Source organism: Eptesicus fuscus, chromosome 17, assembly GCF_027574615.1.
Source record: "Eptesicus fuscus isolate TK198812 chromosome 17, DD_ASM_mEF_20220401, whole genome shotgun sequence".
NCBI lineage: Eukaryota > Metazoa > Chordata > Mammalia > Chiroptera > Vespertilionidae > Eptesicus > Eptesicus fuscus.
The window spans coordinates 44591603-44605795 of record NC_072489.1 but is presented as its reverse complement, the minus strand read 5'-3'; the positions used below and the strand labels follow the sequence as shown (position 1 = coordinate 44605795).

Below are 14193 nucleotides of genomic sequence, written 5' to 3'. Positions count from 1 at the left end.
ACCCAGAAATCTATGGCTTTTTTATACACCAATAATGAATCCACAGAAAGAGAAACTAAAAAAAAAAATTCCCATTTACCACTGCAGGAAAAATTTAAGATACCTAGGAATTAACTTAACTAAGCAGGTAAAAGACCTGTACTCAAAAAACTACAGGACATTGAAAAAAGAGATAGAGGAAGACATAAACAAATGGAAGAACATACCGTGTTCATGGATTGGTAGAATCAACATCATTAAACTGTCCATACTACCCAAAGCAATTTATAGATTCAATGCAATCCCCATTAAAATACTAATGGCATATTTCACAGACCTAGAACAAACTCTCCAAAAATTCATCTGGAATAAAAAATAAAAGACACCAAATAGCCACAGCAATTTTGAGAAAGAAGAACAAAGTTGGAGGGATCACAATACCAGATATCAAACTATATTACAATGCCACAGTCCTCAAAACTGCCTGGTACTGGCACAAGAACAGACATATAGACCAATGGAACAGAACAGAGAACCCAGAAATAGACCCCAGCCATTATGCTCAATTAATATTTGACAAAGGAGGCAAAAGCATACAATGGAGTCAAGACAGTCTCTTCAATAAATGGTGTTGGGAAAATTGGTCAGATACATGCAAAAAAAATGAAACTAGATCACCAACTTACACCATACACAAAAACAAACTCAAAATGGTTAAATATAAGACAGGAAACCATAAAAATCTGAGAAGACTACATAGGCAGCAAAATACCAGACATGTGTCGTAGCAATATCTTTAACGATACAGCTCCTAGGGCAATGGAAACTAAAGAGAAAATAAACAAATGGGACTACATCAAAATAAAAAGCTTCTGCACAGCATAAGAAACCATCAACAAAACAACAAGAAAGCCCACTGCATGGGAGAACATATTTGCCAATGCTATCTCCGATAAGGGTTTAATCTCCAAAATTTACAGGGTACTCATACAACTTAACAAAAGGAAGATAAACAATCCAATCAAAAAATGGGCAAAGGACCTAAATAGACACTTTTCAAAAGAGAACATACAGAAGACCAGGAGACATATGAAAACATGCTCAAAGTCACTAATCACCCAAGAGATGCAAATCAAAACTACAATGAGGTACCATCTCACACCTGTCAGAATGGCTACCATCAACAAATCAACAAATGACAAGTGCTGGCGAGGATGTGCAGAAAAAGGAACCCTCTCGCACTGCTGAGGGAATGCAGACTGGTGCAGCCACTGTGGAAAACAGTATGGAGTTTCCTCAAAAAATTAAAAATGGAACTCCCATTTGACCCAGTAATCCCACTTCTAGGAATGTAGCCCAAGAAACCAGAAACACCAATCAGAAAGGATATATGTACCCCTAAGTTCATAGCAGCACAATATACAATAGCTAAGATTTGGAAACAGCCTAGGTGCCCACCAGCAGATGAGTGGATTAGAAAACTGTGGTACATCTACACCAGCAGTCGCCAACCTTTTGGACCTCACGGACCACCAGTGGTCCATGGACCACCAGTTGGTGACCGCTGATCTACATAATGGAATACTACGCTGCTATAAAAAAGAAGGAACTTTTACCATTTGCAGCAGCATGGATGGAACTGGAGAGCATTATGCTAAGCGAAATAAGCCAGTCGGAGAAAGATAAATATCACATGATCTCACTCATATGTGGGATATAATGAACAACATAAACTGACGAACAAAAATAGATCCAGAGACAAGGTAACAATGAACAGACCATCCAACCTCAAAGAGAAGGCAGGGGAGGTGGGGGGAGTTAGAGACAAACCAAAGGACTTGTATGCATGCATATTAGCATAACCAATGGATACAGACACTGGGGTAGTAGGGGGTTGTCCTGGGGGGTGGGAGTGGTGGGGGGGACATATGTAATACTTTAAACAATAAAAAAAAATTATGAGACCAGTTTTTTTCAGTGTTTTTCTACATTTCTTCTTCATAAGTATTTCCAAATATTTTTTAAATACTAGCCAGCATCTAAAATCATCACAATGTGGAACATTGGAAGACTAATACATTTTTCTAAAACATAGAAACAAAGGCATTCCACATCAAAGGCATTTGCCTGCCTGAACTTATTTATAGCTTTAGAACACTGTGAAACATGGCTATTAAATGTAAAACTGAACCTTTTATAGGTTTATTTTAAAACCCCGGAAATTATAAAATGATTATAGCACCTATGAAGCAGTAAAAAAACGATTAATATGTATGCCAGAGAAGGGGTTACAAAACATATAACTGGGGAATTTATGGCAATGAGGTTAGTAACTATAAACTTGTTCAAAGCAAGCCAGTATTTATAAGGAAAATAATCAAGTCCTTAATGGTTCACACTTCCTATCCTACCAACAATTACTGTGAGCAAAATGTTCTGGCATTTTCCCTGGCTGGGTAGCTCAGCTGGATGGAGCAGCGTCCCATACACCAGAAGGTTGCGGGTTCATTGCCCCAGTCAGGGCACCTAGGTTGTGGATTCAATCCCCAGTTGAAGTGATTGAAGTTTCTCTCACACATCGATGTCTCTCTCTCTCTCTCTCTCTCTCTTCTCTCTTCCTCCCTCCCTCCCTCCCTCTCTTGCTAAAAATCAATTTAAAAAACATCCTGGGGTGAGGCTTTAAAAAAAATTCTGGCATTTGGCAAATAGTTATTCAAAATATAAGCAGAAGTATATTTTTAATGGACATTGATATATTAAAAATGCATGTATTTAGTTCTTTCACAATATTGTTTTCTTCAAGTTGGTACCTTATGTTAGCGTGTTGCAGAATTTTCTCCTTATTGAAAAGTAAATAGCTGGAAAATAAGTACCCTGTTGAAGTCCCCACCCCTTCCTTTCTCATTGGTGCTTAAAGTCCCATCCCTGATGTAAATCAGAGTAGTTGAGTAGTTCTTTCAGGCTACAGAAAACAACTAAAAATTCAGAATTGAAGCAATAATGCATCATCAGTTTCCTATTATGTATGTACTTCCCCTGATGCTTAACCTATCTAACCTAAGAGTAAAGATAAAGAGTCTGGGCTCAAAGGGGTTGCACAAACAGTGGAGAACAGACCTTATATAAAAAATAATTTGGTTGAAACAACAGCTACTACAGGTGCTTTAAAAAGTCCTCCACGGTAGACATTTTCCCAATAAGGGACTTTTCTGACAATACAGATGTTCAATTAGTATCAATAATTGTACCCTGGGGCCCTAGCCAGTTTGGCTCAGTGGATAGAGTGCCAGTCCATGAACTGAAGGGTCACGGGTTCGATTCTGGTCAAGGGCACATACCTTGTTTGCAGGCTCAATCCCTGGCCTGTGTGGGAGACAACCAACCAATGTGTATCTCTCACATCGATGTTTCTCTCTGTCTCCCCCTCCCCCACGCCCCGCCCCACACCTTCCCATTCTCTCTAAAAAAATCAATGGGAAAAAATATCCTCAGGTGGGGATTAACAACAACAAAGTACCCTAGGAATCCCTAAAGGCAAAATGGAAAAAACCAGGACAGCGATCAATATGTACAAAGACAACCTATGTGTGCACTTAGATAAGGCAAAGAATCCAAAAAGCCAATCAAATCAAGTGCTCAATTGTTCTGATTCCATGCCTTTCCCAAAATTGTTCCTTCCAACTGAAAGGCTCTGACCCTCCCCTCAGCCTTTGGCCTCCTTTGAGACTGTCCTAAGAACAAACCATCCTCTCACTGCTAAAGCACTCCATAATATTCCCTACTGCACCAATTAACTCTTCCTTTTTTATAACTAGTCAGGACTTTTCCGCTATGCTGCTTAAGGACCTGCATAGCATATAAAATAGCTTTCTATTTTCTACACTGCCTTACACATTATACATCAAATATTCATGGAAACTGTCAGAACTAGAGGGACTTGGAAGTCTGAGTCAAAACTATGTCTTTATGGTAGAGCAATCAGTGACCACAGAGTGGAAATGGCTTCAGTGATAAAGCAAAACACTGACGAAGTACAAGCCTAGAGATGAACTAAACAAAATTCCTGACCTCAAAGAGCTCACAGTCCAATAGAGGAGAATATAATTGTAAATAACCAAAATGGAAAAAGATTCCCATGGTGATATGATGGATGAAAAGGCACCTAAACTCAGCCTGAAGGTAGGTAAAGACCTCTTCTACAGATCCCAACTCAACTCAGCAGCATTCAAAAGGAAAAGGTATAAATGCATAACCCATGGACAATAGTGTGATGAAGGCCTAGGAGGGGCGGGGAGGAGGGTGGAGGAGGTCAGTGGGGGTAGAGGGGGATAGGGAGGCATCTGTAATACTTTCAACCATAAATAGAAATAAAAAATAAAAAGGAATGCCAGGCCAGTGTGGCTCAGTGGTTGAGCGTCTATCCATGCAAAAGGTTACAGGATCAATCCCCAGTAGGGGGCATGCAGGAAGCAGCCTATCCATGTAGATATTGATGTTTCTCTCTCATTGATGTTTCTGTGTCTCTCCCTTTCCCTGCCTCTCTCTCTCAAATCAATAAAAACATTTTTTTTAAAGGACAAGGGAAGTAAGGGAAAGGCTCCATGACATTGGTCTTGGGAGTTATTTTTTGGAATTGACACGCAAAGTATAGGCAACAAAAGCAAAAAATAAAATAATAAGAATAGAAGAATTACATCAAATCAAAAAGTTTCTGCACAACAAACAAAATGAAAAGGCAACCTACAGAACGAGAAAAAAATATTTGCAAACCATTCATCTGATAAGGGATTAATATCCAAAATACTGTATAAAGAACTCAATAGCAAAAAAAAAAAAATAACTTTATTTTTAAAATGAGCAAATGACCTGAATAGACACTTTTCCAAAGACATAAAATGGCCAACAGGTATATGAAAAGAAGCTCCATATCATTAATCATCATGGAAATGCAAGTGAAAACCATAATGAGATATTACCTCACATCGGTTAGAATAGCTATTATCAAAAAGTCAAAAGATAACAAGTGTTAGTGAGGATGTAGAGAAAAGAAAACCCTTCTGCACTGTCAGTGGGAATGCAAATTAGGGCAGCCACTATGGAAAACAATATTGAAGTTCCTCAAAAAATTAAAAATATAGCATATGATCCAGCCATCTCACTTCTGGGTATATATCCAAAAGAAACAAAATCACTATGTCGAAGATATATCTGTACTCCCATGTTCATTGCAGCATTTTTCGCAGTAGCCAAAACATAGAAACAATTTAAGTGCCTATCAACAAATGAATAAAGAAAATATTATACACACACACACACACACACACACACACACACAATAAAATATTATTTAGCCTTAAAAAATAAGGAAACCCTGCCATTTGCAACAACGTGGATGAACCCAGAGGTTCATGTAAGTGAAATAAGCCAGACACAGAGAGACAAAGATTGCATGAATTCACTTATTTGTGGAATCTAAAAGAAAATGAAAAAAAAATGTGGAACCCATAGTAACAGAGTGTAAAATGGTGGTTACCAGAGCAGGGGAAGGGGAGGAAAGGGAAGATGTTGATCAAAGAATACAAACTTCCAGTTATAAGTAAGTTCTGAAGACCTAATGTATAGCATGGTGACTATGAGTTAGTAAATAATAATGTATTGTATACTGAAATTTGCTAAGAGAGTAAATCGCAAGTATTCTTAACATGCACATATACAAAAAAGATAACTATGGGAGGTGATGGAAATGTTAATTAATCTGAGTGTGGTAATCATTTCACAGTGCATACATATATCAAATCATCAAGTTGTATATCTTAAACATACAATTTTTATTTGTCAAAATAATAAATAAAAATTTAAATTTTTAAAAATAAAATAAAAAAAATAAAAAAGAAAAGGAAAGAAAGAATGGAGCAAGCCAAAGCACATAGGAAGACTGAGAGGTGAGAGCACAGAGCTCTACGTTAGCAGGACTGGACTTGAAAGATTTGGAAGGGCCAGAAGGGGCTGACTGGCCTCTTTTGGATAAATAAAGGAATAAATGGAAAAGAAAAACTAATATGTGCTTTCTTTCTAGTGGCAAACAATTTATACTCTATTTGAGGTAATACATATTTGTTTTGTATTATTGGTTCAGAGTCAATAAGAAGCAGCTGGAAAGAGCACTGGATTAAGAACCAGGAAACCCAGGTTCTAGTCCTGTGTCACTAACTACACAACTGATCTTACATTTAACGCTCATCTAGAAAATAAGATGTTTGAATTATTTTCACTATATCTCTTCCTATCTCAAACATCTATCTTCACACTAGAATGGAAGAAGGAACAGATTACTATGGATAAAGATGGGCAAGGGAGACCTTGCAGAATGATCTACACTAATAAAAGAGAAACATGCAAATTAACCATCACTCTGCTACGCCAAGCCTCCCCCACCAGCCAATCAGGAGCAAGTATGCAAATTAACCCAACCAAGATGGCAACCGGCCATGGACCTGGAGCAAGCAGGAGGCTTGGGTTGCCCTGGCAATGGAGGAACCCACGCTTTCCACCCGCCCTGGCCGGCCCTGGCCTCCGCTCAAGGCTACAAAGTTTCAATGATAGAAGATAAATAAATCCCAACAAAAATGGCAGTAGCCACGGAGCTGGAGAGAGCAGGAGGCTTGGGTTGCCCACCGGCGATGGAGGAAGCCAAGCTTCCTGGCCAGCCCTGACCTCCACTCAAGGCTACAAAGTTTCAATTATAGAAGATAAATAAATCCAAGATATTGCTTCCAGCTGGCCCTGGCCTCTGCTCAAGGAGGCGCTGAAAAAAAAAGAAAAAGAAAAAAAGGAGGGGCTGGGACCTTGGGTCACTGGAGGGTGATCAGGCCAGGATGGGACAGCAGGGGCCATTGGGGGTAAGCAGACCAGCAGGGGGGCCAGTTGGGGGTGAGCAGGCCGTCAGTGGGGGTCAGTTGGAGGTGATCAGGACGGGGGGGGGCAGTTTGGAGTGAGCAGGCCAGCAGCGGGGTAGTTGGGGGTGAGCAGGCCAGTGGGGAGGGAAGGTGATAGTGAGCAGACCAGCAGGGGGGCAGTTGGAGGTGATCAGGCTGGCGGGGGGGCATTTGGGGGCAAGCAGGCCAGCAGGTAGAGTGGTTAGGGGCAATCAGGCAGGCAGGCAGGCAGGTGAGCGGCTGGAGCCAGCAGTCCCGGATTGTGAGAGGGATTTCTGACTGCCGGTTTAGGCCCGATCCCTGTAAACCGGCAGTAGGACATCCTTCGAGGGGTCCCAGATTGGAGAGGGTGCAGGCCGGGCTGAGGAACAACCCCCACCGCCCCCGTGCACGAATTTCATGCACTGGGCCTCTAGTACTTTTATGATGCCAAAGCTTTTGGATACAAGTTTGTGGGGGTCCAGGATATATATACAATCTCAAAATGCTATTCCTCAGATTGATAACTCATTAATTATTAAGGAAGGAAGGTACTTTACAATGTAGTATTCTTGATTTAAAAAAAAAAAAAGATTTAACCTTCATTAAACTAAGTAATGCCTGCTTAATTTAGAAAATACAGAAAAGTATAAGATAAATATAAAAGTCAACCCATCTTTATTATTAACATTTTGATATATTTCCTAACAGTCCTTTATGTAGTTTTAAAAACATAGTTGAAACCATGTTTCTCTTTCCACTTAAAATAATAATTTTCCCATGTTATTAAAAACTCTATAAATGTTATTCTAAATGGTTGTATTTTATATACCTGCCCAGATTTGCTTAACCATTCCTCCACACTGGATTATTAGATTGTTTAAATTTTTTTGCTATTTTTAAAAATATTTAGTTCTTCAAAAAATAAAAAATTGAATAACCATATAATCCAGCAATTCCAGTTCTGGATATACATCCAAAAGAACTGAAAACAGGGACTTGAACATATATTTGTACACCCATGTTCATAGCTGCATTATTCACAACAGTCAAAAGGTGGAAGCAACCCATGTCCATCGATGGATGAATGGATAAAAAAAGATTTTATACACACACACACACACACACACACACCACACTAGAGGCCCAGTACATGAAATTCGTGCACGGGTAGGGTCCCTAGGCCTGGCCGGCAATCAGGGCCACTCTGCGGTGCAACCAGCAGGATTATCGGGGGCCCCCACTGGCACCTGCCTTGGCTGGCCTGGTGCCACCTGCTTGCCGGCCCTGCCCCCCGCCGCTGCCGCTGGTTGGGGCCTGTGGGCTGGGAGCAGCTCCTGCATTGAGTGTCTGCCCCTGGTGGTCAGTTCATAGCGACCAGTCGTTCCTCCAGTCATTCTGCCATTCGATCGATTTGCCCATTAGGCTTTTATATATATATATATATATATATATATATATATATATATATATACACACACACACACACACACACACACACACACACATATGTATATATATGTATATACATATATACATATATATGTATATATATATATATATGTGTGTGTGTGTGTGTATATATATATATATATATATATATATATATATGTATGCTAGAGGCCTGGTGCACGAAATTCATGCACTCAGGGGGGTCCCTCGGCCCAGCTTGCTCCCTTTTGCAGTCGGGAGCCCTTGGGGATGTCCGACTGCCACGGAGGCCAGAGAGGCTCCCACCACCACCGCTATGCTCGCCAGTCATGAGCCCGGCTCAGGGCTTCTGGTTGAGCGGTGCTCCCCGTGGGAGGGCACTGATCACCAGGGGGCAGCTCCTGCATTGAGCATCTGCCCCCTGGGGGTCAGTGCGCATCATAGTGACTGGTCATTCCACCATTCAGTCGATTTGCATGTTGGCCTTTTATTATATAGGATATATATATATATATATATATATATATATATATATATATTATTCAGCCTTAAAAAGGAAGAAAATTCTAACACATGCTACAACATGGATGAACCTTGAGGGCATTAAGTGAAATGCGCCTTCACAAAAGACAAATATTGTATGATTCCACTCATATGAGGTACCTAATGTAGTCAAATTCAGAGACAAAGTAGAATGGTGGTTGCCAGGGCCTGGGGGAAGGAGGGAATGAATGGGGAGTTGTTAAAATTTGTAAAGAGCTTCAGTTTTGCAAGATGAAAAGTGTTCTAAAGATTGGTTTGTACCACAATATGAATGTACTTAACACTACTGAACTGCACACTTAAGAATGGTTAAGAGGGAATTTTATGTTATGTGTATTTATCACAACTTTTAAAATATAAAAGTTACTTTTTTTCAATATATTGAGATGAGTATCTCTGTGTTTTAAGTTTTACATGCATTTCTGATTAATTCCTGATATCAGATTTCTGGAAGTGGAGCTAATAAGTGAAAGGATATTCAAAAAGCATAATGTTGTGGGTGTGTTTTTTTTTTTTTTTTTGGGGGGGGGGGGTTAAGCATAAGGTTCTTAAGCATATTGCCAGATTATACCAATTAACACAACCATCAATATTGTAAAGAGTATCTGTCACACACCACACTCTCAATCATTCAATAGTATTTATTGAGCACCTATGTGCCAGGCCCTCTCATGGCCCTGGGAAGACAGAAGGGAACAAGACAGACAAAAGTCCCTGCCTTCGTGAAGCATATGTTCTGGTCGGAAAGGCAGGCCAAAAATTTTTTTTAAAAAATTAAGTAAGCAAAAGATATAATATAGTATATGGTAAAGGAGATTTTAAAAAAAAAAGGGGGGGAGGAGGGAGCAGATAAATATTATAAGGGATGGGCTGACATTTTAGAAAGGAAGGCTATAGACAACCTCCCTGACCTGGTGAAATCTGAGTAAAGATATGGAGGAAGGGAGAAAGTCATAAAACTACCTGGGCAAAGGACATTCCAGAGAGAGGGAACAGCAACTACAAATGCCCTAAAGCAGGAACATGCGTCGAGTGTCTGCAGTGCTCAAGAAACAGCCAGAAGGCCAGTGTGACTCAAGTGAGGAGAGTTGGGGGGGAGAGGGGTCGGGATTAGTAGGAGAGGCAATCTGAGAAGGAGTTCACATCTCATGGGCCTTGAAGTTGGACATTATCATTTCTTCTTTTCTTTTTATTTTAATTTTATGATGGTAAGACTAACATGAGATCTACCCTCTTAAATTTTTAAGTGTACAATGTTGTACAGCAGACATCTAGAAGTTATTCATATTGCTTTGATCATTTTTTCTATCCTGGCTATTTTGATAGCTAAAAAGACAATGTATTAGTGGGTTTGGACTGCTATAACAAAACATCATAGATGGATGGTTAACAACAGACATTTATTTCTCACTGTTCTGGAAGCTGGGAAGTCCAAGATCAAGGTGCTAGCTAAGTCAGTTCCTGGTGAGAGCCCTCTTCCTGGCTTGAAAATGGCTGCTTTCTCACTGTTTCATCACATGGCCGAGAGGGTGATCTCTCTCTCTCTCTCTCTCTTACTCTTCTGATAAAGCTATTCATCTCCAACATGAGGGCCCCACCCTCATGACCTCATCTGACCCTAATTGCCTCCCAAAGGCCCCATCTCCAAATACTATCACATTGGGGTTATGGCTCAACATATGAATTTGGTGGGGGACACAGTTCAGTACATAGCAAACAGTATCTTATTTTAATTATAGAAGGTTTTTTGATAAACTGTTAAGATGAAAGTTATTTTTAAGGAAGGTCAACTTTGCAGAGGTACACTTGATGAAATAGACAAAATAAGAGAACCATCTTGGAAGTTTTATAACAATCAAAATAGATAAATTAATTCATTCATTTATTCAAAATGATTTTTGGAGCACCTAAAACATAGTAGGCACTGAACAAGGCACAAATAAAAGGGAGTAGTAGCTGGAGTAGTAGAAGTGGGAATGGAGAGAAAATAAAAATGTATAAGAGGCATTTTCAAAATATGTCGAGTAAATTTGATAATAAAATACAGGATGAAAAAGAATATAAATTCATAAGCACTGCAAGTTACTTGAGAGCAGGAAATATAGCTAATTCATCTTTGCATCCCACACAGTTCATTATATGATGTTTAGTAAATGCTTAGGAATTAAAGATAAGTAAGGAAAGGTTTTCTAAAGATGGGAAAAGACCATGGAAGGGAGAGATGAAGAAAAATTGTTGGGGAATGCTTAATTTGAAATGGAAAGAAGAAACCTGGAACCTAAAATTGAAAAGAAGTCAGAGAAATAAGAAAATCAAGACCATGCTGTACCACAGGGTAAGAACCACGCTAGAAAGAAGAGGGATTCTCGCCTTAGTGCCAAAAGCAGCAAAAGAGGCGAGGAAGCTAGGAAGGATAACCACCCAGATGTGGATTTGGCAAGAGTGGAAGTCACTGGTTGTGACAAGTATGAAGCCAGGTTGTAGAGGATAACAGACGATGCCAGGGCAAGAAAAAGGGAGTAGTAACTACCTATTCCTTAAGAAATCTTGTAATAAACTGAGAAAGGAAAAATAGAGATTCCCTAACACAGTGGTCGGCAAACTCATTAGTCATCAGAGCGGCAAACCACGGCTCGTGAGCTGCATGTGGCTCGAGAGCCGCAGTTTGCCGACCACTGCCCTAACACAAAAAAAACTCGACCAGAAATACCTACATTAGCCTCTGAACTGCACGTGAGGCTAAGTAAGCCTTAAGGAAATATTTACAACATTCAACCTAGGTGGGAGCCTCAACAACCTTATGGGTTAAATGAGTACAGGAACGATTCCATCGATACCATGTATAAAGAGGCAGCAAATCTTCACATTTGCTGCTAACAGCTGGTTTGGTAAGTGGCCTTGAGAGGTCACAGAGAAAGTAGTAACTGGTAGTAACTGCTGGATTTTAGCTAATGTGAGCTAAACCAGCTTAAGTCAATTAAGGTTCTTTTTCTGTTTTAGTCTCACTATGAGACTATTAGAGGCTCTTTTCAAACATCCAATAAATAATAATAAATTAAAACAAAACGACACCCAGAGATATTAGCTATCCACTCATGTTTAAGAGGCTTATGTTTAAACGCTGGCTGGAAATTCTGTGTCAACTGATAAGCTTCACTGGAGAGTAACCATGCCAAAATTTTTATACTGCTTTAGATATCAAGAAACTGAATAAATAAATTCATTTGACTAATATGCATGGGACAATTTAAGAGCAATATTGTTTGTAATTAAAGCAAACATCAATTTCTCTTCCTAATATGCTTAGTTTTCTTGGGAAGTTAGATAAAGAAATAGGGGCAAAATCTAATGTTATTATTTTATATCCTTTAAAAACAGACTTGGGTTGCGTCGGGGTGCAGAAGAAGATGGCGGTCTCCACAGGAGTTAAAGTTCCTCATAATTTTCGCTTGTTGGAAGAACTTGAAGAAGGACAAAAAGGAGTAGGTGATGACAAATTATGAAAACAATATATAGCCTGAAAGTAGAATGTGGACCTAAATACCCAGAAGCTCCTCCATCAGTTAGATTTGTAACCAAAATTAATATGAATGGAATAAATAATTCCAGTGGAATGGTAGATGCATGGAGCATACCAGTATTAGCAAAATGGCAAAATTCATATAGCATTAAAGTTGTACTTCAAGAACTAAGACGTCTAATGATGTCCAAAGAAAATATGAAGCTTCCACAGCCACCAGAAGGACAAACATACAACAATTAATTTTAGTGGATATCAAACTTGTCTTAAATCAACAATCTTCTACTCATGTTAATGTCTTGATTAAATATCACAATGCAGAATACCCACACATTAAGTAAAAGAATGCCAGCTGGTAAATATAACCTGGACATTTGTAAGAATATATTTAATATATGTATACACATTATGTTTTCAGGTAACAGGAGAAAAAATGCAGCACAATTTTTTTAAGGCACTGTCATTTAAACATAAACCTGGAGTATTCAAAACAGAATTCAGGTTTACAAGATGAAAGTATGGTGATTTTTACTAAAAAGTAAAAAATCCCAAGAAGGAAAGAGAAATGGCATGCTTTATCCATCTTGCTTAGTGAAAGAGCTTCAATTTAAATTGTCTAAAGTAGCAGGTACAATGCATATTGTCTCAAATTGTTTTAATTTTTGAAGTGGTGTGGGTGCTGACTACCAGTAGTATAAAAAATATGTTCAGGATTGTTTTCATATCTGTATTTATAATAAAAAAAAGTCACGGGGAAGGTCAATGAATTTCTGTTAAAAGCTTTTCTGTGTGTAAAAGACATGGTAAATATTTGTTTACAGTCTTTGTTTGACAAACCATGCATTTAAGTTGAAGTGAAATCAGCGAAAAGGAAATAGGTGAATGGATATGTGATTTTTGAGATTAAAGTTAGTCTTAAAATGTAAATAAAATGTGGATCGTGTTCTCAAAAAAATAAAAAATAAATAAAAATAAAAACAGACTTTAGGAGAGATGCCTAAATGACAGCTAACTTATCCTATAAATAAATATAAAGTTTCTGTAAACATTCTGTGGGAAAAAAATAAAATCATATCTTTTTATCTGAAATGATGTATAATAGATATCCAGTTTTATAGAAATGTAATAAAAACAAATACCTGATCCTCATCAAAGATAAATGTTTGTTTTTTATTTTATTTTAGCAAAAGGTATTAGGTAGTCTGGAAACTACTGAGCTTCAAGCATGGGTGGTTCCAGAACATTCTTTCGTCTCCTCTTAATAATCACCATTGATGGTTTACAGTGATGGTTTCTATAGATAAAAAGGAAGCATCAGTTTCCAGAGTCTGAATAAGAGGTATCTTGGGAGTACAGCTTTATGCTAAAAGCACAAATCTAGTTGAAACTCAACTACTTTGCCAATCTTTTATTTAATAAAGACAATCAGTAAGGATCAAACAGCTCCATTCCAGGCAGTCCAGGTACAAATGTAAACAAATTAGCATTTTGCCACCTAATAACGTGTTTTAAAAACAAACGCAACTCAAAAACCTGAATTCCTTTTTTTTCACATACAAAATTAATTTTACCAAGCTGTTATACACACACATGTGCGCACACACGCATTTTTATGGGCTTTAAAACGCTATTCCTATTTCACCCTAAACCAGGGGTCCTCAAACTTTTTAAACAGGGGGCCAGTTCACTGTCCCGCAGACCGTTGGAGGGCCGGACTATAGTTTAAAAAAAACTATGAACAAATTCCTATGCACACTGCACATGTCTTATTTTGAAGTAAAAAAACAAAATAGCAAAAACACCCGC

The 14193-nt window shown here is 38.7% G+C and overlaps 1 protein-coding gene and 1 pseudogene across 2 annotated transcripts in view; one reads left to right on the top strand and one right to left on the bottom strand.

Annotated features, from left to right (window-relative positions):
- Window positions 1-14193, bottom strand: part of CNNM2 (cyclin and CBS domain divalent metal cation transport mediator 2) — a 105293-nt gene that overhangs the window by 79701 nt on the left and 11399 nt on the right. The window lies entirely within an intron of this gene.
- LOC129151995 (ubiquitin-conjugating enzyme E2 variant 2-like) lies at window positions 12267-13166 on the top strand (annotated as a pseudogene).